Here is a 20286-nt window from a genome sequence, read left to right as displayed (position 1 = left end):
AGGGAGTTGTATGGTAAGGCGGGCATTGACCTCAGAAGACTTGGCAGATGGGGGTTAAGTATGATCGCACTACCTTGGGTGAATTTTGTCTATCTATGGATGTGTGTTTCCATTTGATTTCTATCAGAATATTATTCCACACTTTGTAGCTTTATTTCTGGCATATAGATATGTATGACTGGTGTGATTGGAATGAATCTTTGTGGAGGAATCAAGCAATACAGATCTAAAGAGTAAGAACTCCTTATGGTGGTTTACTGTGAAATGAGGTTTGCATTTGTTGTTAATAATATACACAATCCTGTTTTTCTTTGACTATTACACAATATTATTTTCCATTATTTTAACATTTTCACTCTATAATTATATTTGAAATATTTTCTTTTTAGAAAAGGGACAGCTTTTTTATTTTAAAAAAGATCTATTTATATTTTATGTAATTATAGTTATGCCAGAGCCTGTCTAACATCTTAATGATGCTTTTTATTTCTTTGTTTTTAGTTTTTAAATTCTGCTTCATGTGAATTATCTAATATTTAGAATTCTGCCTTTTATTTATAGTTTACTTTGAATATAACTTTATTTCATAACTTTTACAATGGCTAATTCATATATCATATTTTATTATGTATAATAACATCAATGGTTTTACATTATAAATTGAAATAAAATAGCATATCTCCTTTTATGTCTCTTCATCCTTCTCTATTAGTAATATTTTGCCAAGGACTAGTCTTGGCTTGGAGAAGGGTTCTGAGGAAGGGCTATCTGGAAGCAGTGAAATAAATGATTCAAAGTCAAATTGTGGGTCCAAGCTGGTGGCCTATATTCTGCTGGAGACAGCTTTCCAGTGTGTTTTCTCTCTGTTCTACTTTCTTTCTCAGTGATCTGCTTTCTCTGGAGATCTCTAGACAACTCTGTTTCTGTGTTCTGCTACATACAGTTCTCCAAGTAGTAATCTCTTGCTACTCTAAAAAATTCTCTGGACAGCTCATCTCTCTCTATGCTCTCCTCAAAACAGTTCCCCAAGCAGTTCTCTTGCTATTCTAAAATTGTTCTCTGAATAGTTCACCTCCTGAAGATCACAGGCCCAGTCTTTCATTTGATATACCAATCCAGTCATTTACTTCAGGTTTTCTTTGATTATCCTAAGAATCAGCATCTAGCTACCCCAGCCCCTCAATTCTTAGGAGACAGCAAGCATAGATTCTCTTTTAATATTACAAAATAATTTTTTTAGATTTTTTCGAGACAGGGTTTCTCTGTAAAAGATTTATTTAGTTATTATATGTAAGTACACTGTAGTTGTCTTCAGACACCCCAGAAGAGGGCCTCAGATTTCATTACATATGGTTGTGAGCCACCATGTGGTTGCTGGGATTTGAACTCAGGACCTTCGGAAGAGTAGTCAGTGCTCTTACCCGCTGAGCCATCTCACCAGCAAAATAATTTAGAGATCTGCCTGGCTCTATTAAATACAGACAATATGAACTAACCAGTACCCCTGAGCTAGTGTTTCTAGTTGCATATGTAGCAGAAGATGACCTAGTTGGCCATCATTGTGAGGAGAGGCCCTTGGTCTTGCAAAGATTATATGCTCCAGTACAGGGGAATGCCAGGGACAGGAAGCAGGAGTGGGTGGGTTGGGGAGCAGGTAGGGGGAGGGTAAGGGGACTTTCGGGATAGCATTTGAAATGTAAATGAAGAAAATAGCTAATAAAAAATGTTTAAAAAATACAAAACACAGAATATAAACTAGCTGGGTGGGACCCTGTCCTGAAATTACCATTTCTATCACAGCTGTGCCAGTCCCATGCTGTCTTGAAGTCAGGAAACTGCCTGCCTTTGTATTCTGACAAACTGCTTCATAGTCTAGCTAGCTCTCGGTTCCTTTATATTCCTGAAGGTCCCAGCATTCATCATTTTGCTGAAACATTAGCCCCACCTTCACCTCCTGAACTCATGCTGTCTGATTGCATGGAGTCATTAATGTTAACAGGGAGAACATTCCTTGGAGAAGAAATATAAAATATGTACATTATTATGCAAACAAGCCTTATGCCCTGGCAGCCATTGATACTTGCCAATATATTAATACAATACTTTTTTATCCTTTTGTCAAAAACAGATTCTTTTCTCACATAATATATCCTGATTATGGTTTTTCCCTCTAACTATTCCTCCCTGTTCCTCTCTCACCTCAGTTCTTATACATTGTTCTCATCACTCATTAGAACAGAGCAGACTTTTAAGAGACAATAATAAAATATAATGAAATAAAACAAAAACTATAACAGTGGAGTCAGACAAAACAAATCAATAGAAGGAAAAGAGTCCAAGAGAAGAAATAAAAATCAGAGACACACTTGTTCACACACTCAGGAATCCCATAAAAACAGAAAACTGTAAGGCATAATATATATCCAAGGACTAGGCCTTGTGTGTGCTGCTTCCATTTCTTTGGAGTCATATGAGCTTTGCTCTTGTTGATTTAGACTCTAAATTTTAGAATATCTTGTTTTCTTGGTGTCCTACATCCCTTTCTAGTCAGGGTTTCTATTCCTGGACAAAACATCATGACCAAGAGGGTTTATTCAGCTTACACTTCTATAAAGCTTTTCATCACCAAAGGAAGTCAGGACTGGAACTCAAACAGGTCAGAAAGCAGGAGCTGATGCAGAGGCCATAGAGGGATGTTCCTTACTGGCTGGCATCCCCTGGCTTGCTCAGCCTGCTCTCTTTTAGAACTAAGACTACCAGCCCAGAGATGGTCCCACCCACAAGGGGAAGTTCCCCCCCTTGATCACTAATTGAGAAAATGCCTTGCAGCTGGATCTTGTGGAGGCATTTCCCCAACTGAAGCTCCTTTCTCTGTGATAACTCCAGCCTGTGTCAAGTTGACACAAAACTAGTCAGTGCAATTCCCTCTGACTCTTTCATACCTTCTGCCTCCTCTTCTGCAGGATTCCCTGAGCTCTGAAACACCCTGTTGACCTCTGAGTTTATAAAGTGTCTCACTCTGCATAGTGTATGTACAACTCTTCCTTCCTGCTGCAGGAGAAGGCAGTCTGTGAATATTGTAGTAGGCCATTAGGAGTCATTTTATCACTACTTGTCTTTAAGATTAGTTGTATTTGGTTTTTCCCTAGGTCCTTGGGTTATCTAGTCTCTTGTTTTAAGCAACCCAAGTTGTATAGATTATGGCTTCCATCTCATGGAATGGACTTTAATTCAAATTTGATAGTGGCTGGTTACTGTCACCAGCCTTGTACCACCATTATACCGGTATATCTTGCAGGCAGTATAGATTGTAGATCAAAGAGTTTGTGACTGTTGTTTACACTTCTCTTTTAGTAGGCTAAGAGTACTTCCCTGTAAACAATATGGTAGAGGTTAACAGAAGAGAATTGGGGCAATATCCTTAAACTCATTAGCACAGTCAAAGACTTTCTGAACTGACCCATTAGCACAGGCACTAAGATCAACAATTAATTCGTGGGACTGTTTGAAATTGAGGTCCTTCTGCATGACAAAGAACATCATCATTAGAACAGAGCATTAGTCCACACAACTGGAAAAATATTTTTATCAGCTAGACATCCAATAGAAGGCTACTATCAAAGATATATAAAGAACTTGGGAAAGAAGATACCATCAAAAAACATATAATATAATTTTAAAATGGGGTACAGATCTAAACAGAGAATTCTCAATAGATGAAATTCAAATGCCTGAGAAACAATTAAAGAAATGCTCAACCTCCTTAGCTATCAGGAAAATTAAAACAAAATTGCTAAAGGAAGACTCCAGACACAGATAGTATGCCAGAACAAAGAGCATTTATTCTGCAGAAACAATCAGAATTAAGGGATCAACCAATATTTGAAATGGCAACCCCAGACAAAGGCATGCAGGCCTTCTTATCGGGAACTCTCTAGAAGGATTAAGTAATCTAAAATTTCATTGCTGGGGGCTAGGGAGTCTAAGGTGGTCAGCAGTATGCATTCCTCTGTCTTGAATGTTTAACCATAGGATGAGATAAGGCTGCATTCTGGGATAAGCTACTTCCCCATTTTTGTGGTTATCCCCAGGCTGTTCTTTGGGAGGGGATTTTATGACCTTGTTTCTAGGTTTTATGGTCTGTTCCTGGAGCTTGTGCCTTACGGTCTAGTTCCTAGAACTTATGGTCCTTCCTTTTGAAATCAGGCCTGGTCCCTAGATGGAGATAATACTTTATACTTTTGGTACTTATCAACATGGCTAAAATAAAGAAAAGAAGTCATAACTCATGTAGGTGAGGATGTGGAGTAAGAGGCACTCATCCTTTTCTGGTGGGATGCAAACTTGTACAGCCACTATGGAAATCAGTGTGGCCATTCCACAGGAAGATGAGAGTTGATCTACTTTAATATCTAGCTCTGCAATTCTTCTGCATGTATCAAAAGAAAATGCTTTATCCTACCACAAGGACACTTGTTCAACCATGTCCATTTCAGCATTATTTGTAATATGAAAACAACTTAGATGTCCCTCAACCAAAGCATGAATACTGAAAATATAGTACATTTACACAGTAGAGTGTTACTCAGCCATCATGAACTTTTTAGGTAAATGGATAGAACTAGTAAAAATTTATCCATAGTGAGGTATCCTAAACCCAGAAAGACCAATATGGTGTGTATTCATTTATATGTGGATACAGTTAACTCAATGATAACCAAGTGGCAATCCAAAGAACTATGTGGGATGGGTATACAATAAGGGACTATAGGACACAGAGAGATCTTGTTAGGGAAAGGAAATAGAATGGATAATTAAAGGATAGGTGGGGGAGGATCTGGAACAGTTGATCAAATACTTTCACTACATAATTTTAGAAGTACTTTATATTGTTTAATATTCTGTATTCATGAAGTTAGGGTATTTCTATTCACAATAATTATCTGGATTTTCTGGATACAGAATCCTGGGTTTGTAGCTGCTTATCTTTTAGCATTTATGAATTATAGTGCATTTTCTTTTGTTCTCCATAATTTTTTATGACAAATCCATTTTCATTAAATTTGTTTTTCCTTGTATGTAGAATCCCCTCCCCACACACAGCAGGCATGCACACATACACACACGTGCATGCATGCGCGCACACACACACACAAACAAAATAAATTGATAACTACTGATGTCATTAAATCCCTTTTGTGTTTAGAATTCAAAACCTAACTTTTCAATGTCTTCACCCAGATTTATTTAGGTTTATATATTGATTTCATTGTATTCCATCTAAATGTTTGTTATCCAAATTGGGTTTCAGTCATCCTTTATCTTAACTATCTACCTTCTAGTTTGCTTTCAAGAAAGCTAGATACTGGATTCAAGTTTCACCCATGTCTAAAATTGTTCAAGTCCACATCCCTATCCTCACATATAACTAATTAGAAATAAACACAATAAAATAAGGGGGAAAAAAGGATATTCTCCTAGTATGTTTTTGGCTCAGTGTTTTTAAGCCATTATTTCAAACAAGAATTGTCTAACCAAAACTTTTGCAAAGCTTATACTTTATTCTATACTTTATACTTCCCTTCCCCCACTCTTTAACTAGATTTCTGTTGGTTCGGTTTCTTAGTATTAGTCATCTCTGGGTTGTTGCAACATTCACTTGACATTTTATCTTTTCTATCACCTGTCTAATCAGTTTCCGGAATTAGAGAAACTCTTATTAAAACACCACGGGTGACATTTGGCTGCTTGGCTGAAAATTGATACATTCTTCTCTGAGTTTTCTCCATGACATTTTGAACAAATAAAGATTAAGACATCCATTTACTGTCTTTCTGTTCTTCCCAAAATATGAAACTTCTGAAATGAGAACCATGATTAATTTTTTTGGTGAGTCTATTTCCTATTATCTAATACATATTTTTATGTCTCTCATGAGTATTTTTAATCCTTCAAAATGACAACCACATAATAGTTTTTCTGTTCATAAGAAGAGATCTATCTGGAGTTCATTACTGTCTTTAGTATTTTCTCAGTTAACAGACTTCAATCCATTTAGATGAGCAGACAATTGAAGGAGCAAACAGAGTTTCTGCATGATCTAAATTTTATAAATGTACTATATTTTCTGACAGCTAATTAACCAATATTCATATCTAATTATTGATTAAACTTCATATATTATCTTTAGATTCACTCCATGTGCTATAAAATTTTGTTTATAAAACAGTCATCAACAAAATATAACATCTATGTCTACTATTACAATATAGTAAGCAGCATTAATGTTTCTGCCCTAAAATTTTACACCATATACCTTCTCCCTATTTATTATCCCCTTCTTTCCACTAAACTCTCAGGTAGAGAGTTGTCTATCTATATCGTTTTTCACAGCAGGTCAGATTGTTGGAGTGACACAGGAGTGAGCCCTTTCAGCTTCTTCACATTCATATAACACTGCATATTTACATTTCCTCTATGGCACTTACGTCTTGAAGAACTATTTGTTTCCAATTCTTCTTATTATTCTTTAATTAACCTCAAGAAAAATAAATAAGATTGTTTACATTAAAGCTATTTCAATGGTAGTATGAATGTTATAAAGGTAGCTAGCTACTTGCTGGTTCCATTTAAGGTCTGCTAATCTAGGTCTAGTTCTCCTGGCGTTTAGCCTCTCTATAATGTAAGATAATATAATCAAGGCCTAGAATATTTCAGCTTCTGAGACTTGCTGCTGAATACACTTATCCTTTCTTATTCTTACTGATTGCTGACTCTGTAAAGCTGTCCCTGTAAAAACAATTATCAATCCCACAAAATTTTCAATCTAACTGTCCTTATGAAGATCCATTGATGAGATGATCCTTCATAACTGTAGGCCTGGCCATCAGTCCTTCAGCAAATAGCCATTTCAGCATCTAAGTTTTCCAGCCTGCCAGTCTTATGAATGATCTGTTCTTTTTCAGCCAGTTTCTTGAGCTGTTCTCATGCAGGGGAGATCAGCTTTTTGCATCATTTGGGTTGATGTCTTTCAGCATCTCTTCTATCCTTGAGTCTCTCCTTTCATGTGGAAGCTTCTATTACTTGGATCCTATCTTTATCTATTTTGATGGAACCCATAGTCTGTTATCACTGTGATTTGCTATCTTTGAGGCTCATGTACCATTCCTTTCTCCAGACTAAAGACACCAGACGCTTTGGGGTTTCTCCAGTATCTCTAGCTGTCCAGCTGAACTCCAAAAATTGACGCTTCCTCTGGAGACAATCCCAGGTGAATCTAGTCTGCACTTTCTGTCATATGTGTCCTGTCCTGTGCAATGTTTCTGCAATACATATTTATGGATATAAAGATGTGTGTGTGTGTGTGTGTGTGTTTTGTTATGTGTACTTGCTTTTCCCAGCATTCATATTGAAGATAGATAATGATTTTGCAGAGAAAAAAAAAGTTCACCAGCTCTTAGCTCAAATTAACATTAATTTTTGTTCATTGGTGTTTAATATATATTACATAATGTGCTTTCACTGACTAGTAAAAGTAAGCACATGATGAGAGAACTGAATACTTTCAAGTCTTTCACAACATTAATGTAACATTTTAATAAAAAGAAATGATATTTCCTGTAAAATAATAAAAGAAAATAATATTAGTACACAGTTTAACCAAACATCTACATGGTTTGAATTTTTTTTAATATGTGCTATCTCTTTAAGGAGAATATAATCTAATACAGAGATCTTTTTGAGACCCAAAATTATTTTTCTTGTATCTATTTATGAATACATACTCAGATCCGCTGTAAATGTTACTTTCATTTCCTAAGATGAAGTGATAAGATGAGACTTGTACCCAAGCTGTACTAATACATGGCTTGAGATGAGCCCAGAACATTTCTTTCTGTTTTCTATCTGTCCCTCAGCCTAGGCCTGGAAGCTTCTACCCTCCATACAATCTAATCTTTGAAGATAACTGATTCAATCTGGCTTCTCTTGGCTTCTCACTGACCTGCTATGCTTGACCTCATACCAGTGTTGGCAATACATTCTAATCTTCTGGCTCCTTCTCTCTCTCTGGTTTGTTCTGTCTTCACCTGTGTCTAGCTTGCTCTCTCTGCCACCTGTCTTTCTAAAACGTCCTACTAAAAATGCCACACACATCTTTTTCTCTCCACTTCTCTTCCCTGTGCTGTTGTTGAGTGATTGGGCATATCCTATCTCTGACTCATTGTGTCGAATCTTTTTGATTCATCACTTTGTCTGCCCCTGAATTAGATCAATTAGATGTCCATTTCAAACATGGCTGCTTTCTTCTACAAATTAACTTTGCCTTCATTGTTAAGGATTAAAGGTGTGTACTACTGGTGTGCCTGTATTCCAGCCAGATCATACTGTAATCCAAGGTGTGTGTGCATTCTGCCCAGATCATATTTTTGGATTTGATCCCTTGCCAGCTAAGTCATGTTGCTGGGTTTAAATTCCTCTACAGTTCACACAATTTATTACTCTTTTCTATGTTTCTCTCCTTTTTTATATTCACACACATAGGAAACCTTATCATTTTCCTCCCTAACTCTGTGGCTTTCTTGATAAAAGTTAATCAGATTAAAGCAATGTATGCAAGATACATTTCTCTTAGCCCAGAATAAAACAAAACACAGACAATAACAAATGCATACTGTTAAGGGGATGTATTAAAAGACATGATAAGCCTCATAATTTTATTATGTTTTATGTTATTTATAAACTTTTTTAATTCAGAGATTATTATTCTTTATCCTTACTTCTGCATATGAGCCTATAATCTTCCAAATCAAAGTCTGTCTTCTGCCAGTTATGTGGGACACCTTATAAATTCATTTGATTCACATTGTTCTGGGGCCATTTGGAATAGTTAACTTCATTACTTCAGAAAAGAAGTTTTCAGAGACCTTTGTTCATATTCTAAAACATTCTGCTTACTTATACAGGGAAGTCTTCTTGTACAAGCATTATGTTTTATTACCTCTCTGACAGAAAAATAAGACAGAATTGAGGATAAAAACACAAAAAATAAACAATAAATTATAATCATTTAGGACACTAGAGTATGATAAAATAGATAAGTGATCCCTAATTCCTTCTTTACTTGGGTTATATCCAACATATAAATAAATGCATACACAAATATATACATATGCATAAGTGTATATATGCACAGGAACACACACAAACACACACACTTATCTTTTTGCTGGACCTGAGTGATGCCTCATTGGTCTGGAGTACTTGTTCCTCTTCCAAACCAAGGTTTGATTCTCATCACTGACTTGCTAGCTCACAACCATCTGTAACTCCAGTTTCAGTGGGTTCAGACTTCACTTTTGATCTCTATAGACACTGAACAAATGGGATGCATATACCTACAATTAGGCAAAATATAACACATAAAGCAAAGTTTAAAAAACATATTTTTTATATTATTCCACCACAAATAACGATCTACCTTTGTCTTAGGGTTTCCATTGTTGTGAAGAGATATCAGGACCAAGACAAAACTTATAAATGACAACATTTAATTGAAGCTAATTTGCAAGTTCAGAGAAATTCAGTCAATTATCACCAAGTCTGGAAACATGGCAGCCACCGAGCACGAATGGTGCTGGAAAAGGAACTGAGAGTTCTACATCTTTTTTTTTTTTTTTTTTTTTTTGAAGGGAACCAAGAAAAGATTATCTTTATGCAGCAAGGAGGCGTGTCTCAAAGCCTACCCCTACAATGAAAGACTTCCTCCAAAAATGCAACATCCTCTACAACCAGGACACATCTACTCCAACAACACACCTCCTAATAGTGCTACTCCCTGGGCCAAACATATTTAAATCACTACAGCATTAAATTGCAAATATGTTTGAAATGTAAGAAGGTGCAGAGATACTACACCATTGTTACAGATTCCTCAAAGTGAGCTTAGTAAACACTGCTTAGGAAAGGGCTTCCAAATATCACTGTGAGACACAGCTCCTGGAACTTCACTAAATAGTTTCTTGAAAGTAAAACCTGCTGGGCAGTGGTGATGCATGCCTTTAATCCCACACTTGGGAGGCAGAGGCAGGCCAACCTGGTCTACAGAGGTTCCAGGACAGCTAGGGCTATACAGAGAAACCTTGTCTAGAGGAGAAAAGAAAACAAAAAACAAAAAACTAAAGTGAAAACATTTTACAAAATTAATGGAGAATACCTCTTTTTAACTTAATCTACAAAATGTAAACACACAAATACATAGCATAGATGTACATCCACACGACTTTTAACAGCAGAGAAACCTGTCCCCTAGGATCAAGTATCTGTACTTCCATGAAATACAATTCTACATTCTATATCATGTAAATTTCCAAAGAAAAACCCTACATAAGATTTTAGGTGTTTATTTTTTATTCTGGTGATTCTTTGTCTTTCAAATCTCAACTTTAAATAAAAATTTAAACAATATAGGGAATGCCAGGGCCAGGAGGGGGGAGTGGGTGGGTTGGGGAGCAGGGGGAAGGGAAAGGATAGGAGATTTTATGAGAGGAAACTTTTGAAATGTAAAAAAAAAATAAATAAATAAATAAATAAATAAATAAATAAATAAATAAATAAATCATACATCCAAAGCCAGATGACAAAAAAAAAAATTAAAAATACCCATTTGAAAATAAAGTGTACAAATTTGAGAATGAAATTTAAACATGTAATACTATATGGAGTGGTGTTAATATGCTCAATTCATGGAGTGTTCCTATTAGGAGGTGTAGCCCTGTTGGAGTAGGTATGGCCTTGGAGTAGATGTGTCACTGTGGGCATGGGCTTTAAGACCCTCATCCTAGCTGCCTGGAAGCCAGTATTCTCCTAACAGCCTTCAGATGAAAATGTAGAACTCTCAGCTCCTCCTGCACCATACCTGCAAGTATGCTGCTATGCTCCTGCCTTGATAATGTCCTGGACCTCTTAACCTGTAAGCCAGCCCCAATTAAATGTTGTTCATATAAGACAAAAATCTACAATCGTCTCAAATTAATAAAATAGTTTTATCCCAGCACTTGGGAGGCAGAGGCAGGCGGATTTCTGAGTTCAAGGCCAGCCTGGTCTACAAAGTGAGTTCCAGGACAGCCAGGGCTATACAGAGAAACCCTGTCTCGAAAAACCAAAAAAAAAAAACCAAAACAAAAAAAAACAAAAAACAAACAAACAAACAAAAAACCAAAAAAAAAAAAAAAATAGTTTCAAACCAGGAAAAAAAAAAGTTACCTTGGTCATGCTGTCTCTTCCCAGCAGTAAAACCCTAACTAAGACATTAAAAAAAGTAGAAAATTTAAACACACATTGATATTTCCAAGTTATTAAAGGTTGTATGTTAGTTAACATAAAGTTAATATATAGAACTCGTGAAAATGCCAAGAATAGAGAGTATTGTCTTAATCACAATCAGTAAATTTGTAGAGATTTGTATATGTTAAATAGCTGGTTTTAGTCTTTATGTGACATATTTCAAAACACATTGTATAGGATAAATATACTCAGTTGTATTTCTCAAATATGGAAATAAGATAATTAAAAAATTATCATAGTAATTGACAAACTATCTGTGGAAATAAAACACATAAATAATGATTATTCTCGTAGGATTAACATTGTAGTAACACTTAGAAATCTTAAAACTCATAATTTATGAATTAAGATACTATTCAAAATTTAACATTTTTGCAAAACAAATATGCAAAAGCATAATATAAAATACCTGAGGGAATGATATTTATTAGTTGTACTGAATAAATTATATATATTTTTTATTAGATATTTTCTTTACTTACCTTTCAAATGTTAGTAGATATTTTCTTTACTTACCTTTCAAATGTTAGTTTCCCCTCCTGAAATCCCCTGTATCCTCTCCCTTTCCCCTGCTCCCCAAGCCACCTACTCCCTTTCCCAGTCCTGGCCCTGGCATTCCCCTATACTGGGGCATAGAACATTCACAGGACATAGGGCCTTTCCTCCCACTGATGATCAACTAGGCCATCCTCTGCTATATATACAGCCAGAACCACAAGTTCCACCATGTGTTTTCTTTGATTGGTGGTTTAGCTCCAAGGAGCTCTGGAGGTACTGGTTAGTTCATATTGATGTTCCTTCTATAGAACTTCAGACCCCTTCAGCTCCTTGGGTATTTTCTCTAGCTCCTTCATTGGGGACCTTGTGCTCTGTACAATGGATGATTGTGAGCTTACAATTCTGTATTTGCCAGGCACTAGCAGAGGCCCTCAGGAGACATCTATATCAGGCTCCTATCAGCATGTTCTTGTTGGCATCTGCCATAGTGTGTGGGTTTGGTGGTTGTTTATGGGATGGATCCCCAAGTGGGGCAGTCTCTGGATGGTTGTTCCTTCAGTCTCTATTCCAAACTTTGTTTCTGTAACTCCTTCCATGGATATTTTGTTCCCTCTTCTAAGAAGAATTATGAGATTCTGGTCTAATATCCACTTATCAGGGAATGCATATCATGTGAGTTTTTTGGTGATTGAGTTACCTCACTCAAGATGATATCCTCCTGATCCATCCATTTGGCTAAGAATTTCATGAATTCATTGTTTTTAATAGCTGAGTAGTAGTCCATTGTGTAAATGTGTCACATTTTCTGTATCCATTCCTCTGTTGAGGGACATCTGGGTTCTTTCCAGCTTCTGGCTATTATAAATAAGACTGCTATGAACATAGTGGAGCATGTGTCCTTATTACATGTTGGGGCATTTTCTGGGCATATGCCCAGGAGTGGTATTGCTAGATCTTCCAGTAGAACTATGTCCAATTTTCTGAGGACCACCAAACAGATTTCCAGAGTGGTTATACCAGCTTACAGTCCCACCAGCAAAGGAGGAATGTTCTTGTTTCTTCACATCCTCACTAGAATCTGCTGTCACCTGAGTTTTTGATCTTAGCCATTCAGACTGGTGTGAGGTGGAAATTAAGGGTTGTTTTGATTTGCATTTCCTTGATGATTAAGGATTTTGAACATTTTTTAGGTGCTACTCAGCCATTTGGTATTCCTCAGTTGAGAATTCTTTATTTACCTCTGTACCCCATTTTTAATAGGGTTATTTGGTTTTCTGGAGTTTAATTTCTTGAGTTCTTTATATATATTGGATATTATCCCCCTATCAGATTTAGCATTGCTAAAGATCTTTTCCTAATCTGTTGGTTACCTTCTGGTCTTATTTACAGTCTCCTTTGCCTTAAAAAGCTTTGCAATTTTATGAAGTTCCATTTGTCGATTCTAGATTTACAGTTCAGGCCATTGCTGTTCTGTTCATCAATATTTCCCCTCTGCCTATATCTTCGAGGGTCTTCCCCACTTTCTCCTCTATAAGGTTCAGTGTCTTTCATTTTATGTGGAGTTCTTTGATCCACTTAGATTTGAGCTTTATACAAGGAGATAAGAATGGATCGATTTGCATGATTCTATATGATAACTACCAGTTGAGCCAGCACAATTTGTTGAAAATATTGTGTTCTTTCCACTGGGTGGTTTTAGATTCTTTTTCAAAGATCAAGGGACGATAGTTGTGTGGGTTCATTTCTGAGTCTTCAATTCTATTTCATTGGTCTACCTGTCTGTCATTGTAACAGTACCATACTGTTTTTTTTTGGTTTTGTTTGTTTGTTTGTTTGTTTTATCACAATTGCTCTGTGGTACAGCTTGAGGTCAAGCATGGTGATTCCATCAGAGGTTCTTTTATCATTGAGAAAAGTTTTTGCTATCCTAGGATTTCTTTTTTATTCTACATGAATTTGCAAATTGTCCTTTCTAACTCTGTGAAGAATTAAGTTGGAATTTTGATGGGGATTGCATTGCATCTGTATATTGCTTTCGGCAAGATGGCCATTTTTTACTATATTAATCCTGCCAATCCATGAGCATGGGAGATCTTTCCAACTTCTGAGATCTTCTTCAATTTCTTTCCTCAAAGACTTGAAGTTCTTATCATACAGATCTTTCACTTCCTTAGTTAGAATCACACCAAGGTATTTTATATTATTTGTGACTATTGTGAAGGGTGTTGTTTCCCTAATTTTTTCTCAGCCTGTTTATCCTTTATGTAGAGAAAGGTCCCACTGATTTGTTTGAGTTAATTGTATATCTAGGTACTTCACTGAAGTTGTTTATCAGGTTTAGGAGTTCTCTGGTAGAATTTTTAGGGTCACTTATATATACTATCATATCACCAGCAAATAGTGATATTTTGACTTCTTCCTTTATAATTTGTATCCTCTTGATCTCCGTTTGTTGTCTAATTGCTCTTGCTAGGACTTCAAGTACAATATTGAATAGGTAGGGAGAAAGTGGGCAGCCTTGTCTAGTCCCTGATTTTAGTGGGATTGCTTCCAGCTTCTCACCATTTACTTTGATGTTGGCAACTGGTTTGCTGTAGATTGTTTTTATCATGTTTAGGTATGGACCTTGAATTCCTGATCTTTCCAAGACTTTTATCATGAAGTGGAGTTGGACTTTATCCAGTGCTTTCTCAGGATCTAATGAGATGATCATGTGTGTTTTATCTATGAGTTTGTTTATATAGTGATTTATGTTGATGGATTTCCATGTATTAAACCATCCCTGCATCCCTGTGATGAAGCCTACTTTATCATGGTAGATGATCATTTTGATGTGTTCTTGGAATCAATTTGTGACAATTTTATTGAGTATTTTTGCATCCATATTCATAAGGGAAATTTCTCTAAAGTTCTCTTTGTTGGATCTTTGTGTGGTTTAGGTATCAGAGTAACTGTGGCTTCATAGAATGAATTGGGTAGAGTGCCTTCTGTTTCTATTTTGTGGAATAGTTTGAGGAGTATTGGAATTAGGTCCTCTTGAAAGGTCTGCACTAAATCCATCTGGTCCTGGCCTTTTTTTTTCATTGGAAGACTATTAATGACTGTTTCTATTTCTTTAGGGGATATGGGACTGTTTAGATCATTAATCAGATCCTGATTTAACTTTGGTATCTGGTATCTGTCTAGGAAGTTTTCCCTTTCATCCAGGTTTTCCAGTTTTGTGGAGTATAGGCTTTTGTAGTAGGATCTTAAAATTTTTTGGATTTCCTCAGATTCTGCTGATATATCTCCCTTTTCATTTCTGATTTTGTTAAGTAGGATGCTTTCCCTGTGCCCTCTAGTTAGTCTGGCTAGGGGTTTATCTATCTTGTTGACTTTTTCAAAGAACCAGCTCCTGGTTTGGTTGACTCTTTGTTTAGTTCTTTTTGTTTCCACTTGGTTGATTTCAGCTCTGAGTTTGATTGTTTCCTGCTGTCTACTCCTCTTGGGTGAATTTGCTTTCTTTTGTTCTAGAGCTCTCAGGTGTGCTGTCAAGCTGCTAGTGTATGCTCTCTCTAGTTTCTTTTTGGAGGCACTCAGAGCTTTGCGTTTTCCTCTTAGAACTGCTTTCTTTGAGTCCTTTAAGTTTGGGTATGTTGTGGCTTCATTTTCATTAAACTCTAAAAAGTTTTTAATTTCTTTCTTTATTTCTTCTTGACCAAGTTATCGTTGAGTAGATTGTTGTTCAACTACCACGTTTATGTGAGTTTTCTATTATTTATGTTGTTATTGAAGATCAGCCTTAGCCTGTGGTGATCTGATAGGGTTCATGGGATTATTTCAATATTTTTGTATCTGTTGAGGCCTGTTCAGTGACCAATTATATGGTCAATTTCTGAGAAGGTACCAAGAGTTGCTGAGAAGAAGGTATATCCTTGTGTTAGGATGAAATGTTAACTTTATCTGTTAAATTCATTTCTTTTATAACTTCTGTTAGTTTCACTGTGTCTCTGTTTAGTTTCTGATTCCAGGATCTGTCCATTGATGAGAATGGGTTGTTGAAGTCTCCCACTATTATTGTGTGAGATGTAATGTGTGCTTTGAGCTTTAGTATAGTTTCTTTAATGATGTGGATGCCCTTTCATTTGAAGCATAGATGTTCAGAATAGAGAGTTCATCTTGGTAAATTTTACTTTTGATGAATAAGAAGTGTCCCTCCTTATCTCTTTTGAGAACTTTAGGTTGAAAGTCGATTTTACTCACTATTAGAATGTCTACTTCAGCTTATTTGTTGGGACCATTTGCTTGGAAAATTGTTTTCCAGCCTTTTACTCAAAGGTAATGTCTATTTTGTCCCTGAGGTGGGTTTCCTGTATGCACTAAAATGTTGGGTCCTGTTTACATAACCAGTCTGTTAGTCTATGTTTTTTTATTGGGGAATTGAGTCCGTTGATATTAAGAGATATTAAGGAAAAGCCCTAGTTGCTTCCTGTTACTTTTGTTGCTAGAGTTCAAATTCTGTTCATGTGGCTATCTTCTTTAGGTTTGATGAAAGATTACTTTCTTGCTTTTTTTCTTGAGCTTAATTTCTCTCTTTGTGTTGAAGTTTTCCCTTTATTATCCTTTGAAGGGCTGGATTTGTGGAAAGATATTGTGTGAATTTGGTTTTATCATGGAATACTTTGATTTCTCCATCTATGGTAATTGAGAGTTTTGCTGTGCATAGTAGCCTGGTCTGGCATTTGAGTTCTCTTAGGGTCTATATGACATCTGCCCAGGATCTTCTGGCTTTCATAGTCTCTGGTGAGAAGTCTAGTGTAATTCTGATAGGCCTGACTTTATATGTTACTTGACCTTTTTCCATTACCGATTTTAATATTCTTTCTTTGTTTAGTGCATTTGGTGTTTTGATTATTATGTGACAGGAGGTATTTCTTTTCTTGTCCAATGTATTTGGAGTTCTGTAGGCTTCTTGTATATTCATGGCCACCTCTTTCTTTAGGTCTCAGAAGTTTTCTTCTATAATTTTGTTGAAGATATTTACTGGCCCTTTAAGTTAGAAAACTTCCTTCTAGTCTTACCTATTATCCTTAGGTTTGGTCTTCTCATTGTGTCCTGGATTTCCTAGATGTTTTGGGTTAGGATATTTTTTGCATTTTGCATTTTCTTTGATTGTTGTGTCAATGTTCTTTATGGTATTTTCCGAACCTGAGATTCTCTCATCTATCTCTTGTATTCTGTTGGTTATGCTTGCATTAATGGCTTCTGACTTCTTTCCTAGGTTTCCTATTTCCAGAGTGGTCTCCCTTTGTGATTTATCTATTGTTTCTACTTCCATTTTTAGATCCTGAATTTTGTTCAATTCTTTTACCTGATTGGATATGTTCTCTTGTATTTTTTAAGGGAATTATTTATATTCTTCTTATAGTCCTCCATCATCATCATGAGAAGTGACTTTGGATCCATATCTTGCTTTTCTGGTGTGATGATGTATCCAGGACTTGCTATGGTGGGAGAGTTTGGTTCTGATGATGCCAAGTAACCTTGGTTTCTGTTGCTTCTGTTCTTATGTTTGCCTCCTGCCATCTGATTATCTCAAGTGCTCACTGGCCTCAGTATATCTGATTGGAGCCTGTCCTTCATGTAATCCCAGTTGATTCAGAACTCCTCAGAGTCCAGCTTTCTCTGGGATCCTGTGAACCTGAGATTCTGGTTGTGTCAGAGTTCTTGATAGTCAAGCTTCCTCTGAGACCCTAAGATCCTGGTGTGACTAAGCTCCTGGGCTCCTGGACTTCTGTAATCCTAAGATTCTGGGTGTGCTACACTGTCTGGAAGTGGTACCTCCTCTGGGGGCACCGTTGAGCTGCCTGCTATGTTCAAAACCAAGGTTGACCAGAACTGACTGGAAGGAACCTGAGCTGTTGGTTGGGCAGGTTTCCTGTGTCCTTGCTCCTGTTGGCACAGACCCCTCATTGTTGTTTTTGCAACAGATGTTGTGTTTGATTCACCAGTGATCCTAAGATCCTGGACGTGCTAGGGCACCTGCTGCATGGAGAGTCCTCTGGGTACAGTGGGACCATCTGCTGAGTTCCCACCTAAGATGGCCTGGGGCTGGTGCTGACTGGAAGGCCTGAATAAATTTTTATGTAATTTTTTTTCTCTAGTTTGGTTTTTATAACTCAGGAAATTTGTTACATGACTTATTAGTACTATTATTTTTTAATTTACTTTTTATAATTTGGGAAAGCATTTCATTTAATTTTGTTTGATAATATTCACTTTACCAAATCTTTCCAGATCCATTTCCTCTTCTTTAACACTTAATTTTTTTTTAATTCCTTCAAGACCAGTGCTGGCCAAAGATTCTTAAATGTTTGTGTTCCCCTGAAGAGTGATGCCCTTACTAGGTGCTACATTCTTAAAGAAAAATGACTCTCTCTCTTGCTCCATCTCTCTCTTTCTCTTAACACAGAGAGAGGAGTGAGAGGTTAACAATGGCCAATACTCCATGGCTAGGGGTGTAATTGTATGTCCCTTCTATGTGCCTAAATTGGGTTTGGCTTGGCCTTGCACAGGTTTTATGCACACCATCTCAAGTGCTGTGAGTTCAGATATGCAGCTACCCTGTTGTTTCTAGAAACTGTGTGTTCTGTAGTTAACTGCCACCTCTTACATTCTTTCTGCCCTCTTCTGCTGTCATCCCTGAGCCTTGGGGCAGAATGCCCAAGATATATGATCCCTTTGGGCATGAACATTCTGACCATCCCTCAATATCTGTACTCTATTACAACCTCAATGTTTCCAAAACCATTTATATAGTAAACAAACAAACAAACAAACCACAAGGACAAGAGAGGTATTCCAGTAAATAAAGTTCTTTCTACACCATTGTCATTTTCAGAACCCAAATAAATCCTGGTATGTGCATGTGTTTGTAATTCTAGCATGCCTAGAATAAGATAGAAGACCAAACCTGGAAGCTTATGGGCTAACAGTCCTCAAACAATGAACAAGATACTTTCACCTCAGCAGGGTGAAAGGACAGGATTGACAACTAGAAATGAAGGTTATGTCCATCTTCCATATGCATGCTGAGGCAAGCAAGTGCTCATAATCACACACACTACCTTCATACTCACACTCACACTCAAACTCACACTCAGAGGCAATCAGATACAAACAAAGATGATACAAATTACACATAAGTACATATTAAAATTTATGAAAATAATATCATAGTATAGCTTAGAGTTGTACATTCATATTTTTTCATAATTTAAAGCAACTTCTAAATTGTCATCTAATTTTCTTTCATTTGTTCTGTCTACTAAAGATAAAATGTTTAAAAGAACATGTAGGTTTTCCCATAAAATAATATATTTACAGGGAAATAAACTCAAAGAATTATAATTCATGTTCCTAAATCTCATCAGAAAAAAAACTGAAGGAAATATGTTAATTATGCATAGAGGAGAATTTTTCAGTAAAAATGAAATTTAAAAAAATCATACACATTTTTCCAAATAAAGCACATCTTTATAAAAAAAAATTTAGGAACAGTCAGGGTTATACAGAGAAACCCTGTCTCAAAAAACAAACCAAACCAAACAAACAAAAAGAATCAATTTAATTTATGCAGAATAGCTCCTATTTCTTTATCCTATCATGCTAAATAAAATTATTTTTACAAAATTAGTCTGACTTTCATGAATTCTGTGTTTATTCTTTTCATTTATTACATTCGAGTTGAATGTGCTTTACTCTGCCAGTTCAAGCCATTTGTGCATACATTTTCAAAGTTGCACTTACTAAAATATATCTTCCTGTTTATTGCCTGCAGTTTGTTTTTTTCACCTGTCAAAATGATATTCAGGATGATCATACATCTGTGTTTTCATTATTTTTAATCCATCCATTGAATGTCATTAGATTCAGTTAAATTTATAAAAACAAACAAAGTATTAGTTTTCTAGGAACATAAAGAGAGTTATTAACATCTTGCTTAATTTCAATGCTCATATCATGATAACAACTGTTCCCCTCTGCCTGTCACACACTTTATTTATTACTGCAATCTGAAGCAGAGATTTTATGCACATTCTATACTTTCATCTTCACAGAGGTATAAAATAAACAGTTTTCTAAAAATTGGAAGTTATGTTTTAGTAAGAAAGTTGGAAATGTGTACTTAATGAAACATTTAGCTTCCTAGCCCTCTTCTTCTCCCAAAGTTGAACATTTTGTATTTCTTTCTGCCTCACTTGCTCTACATAGTTATAGACTTATATAATCATTGACAATAAAATCCATGTCACTGATTCAATGTTATGTTGCCTTGAAATATACTTTGCCAAATGATGTATTCCATTACTTTTCAATGTAGCCTTAGTTAAATTCTTAGAAGAGAACAAAGGGCAAAAAGATACTTGACCAAAGTATCACAAAATGTCTTCTAGCACACCTGAT

This window comes from Mus caroli, unplaced genomic scaffold (assembly GCF_978045245.1).
Source record: "Mus caroli unplaced genomic scaffold, Mus_caroli_1 scaffold_1, whole genome shotgun sequence".
In the NCBI taxonomy this organism is placed as follows: domain Eukaryota; kingdom Metazoa; phylum Chordata; class Mammalia; order Rodentia; family Muridae; genus Mus; species Mus caroli.
This window is presented reverse-complemented; position numbering follows the sequence as displayed.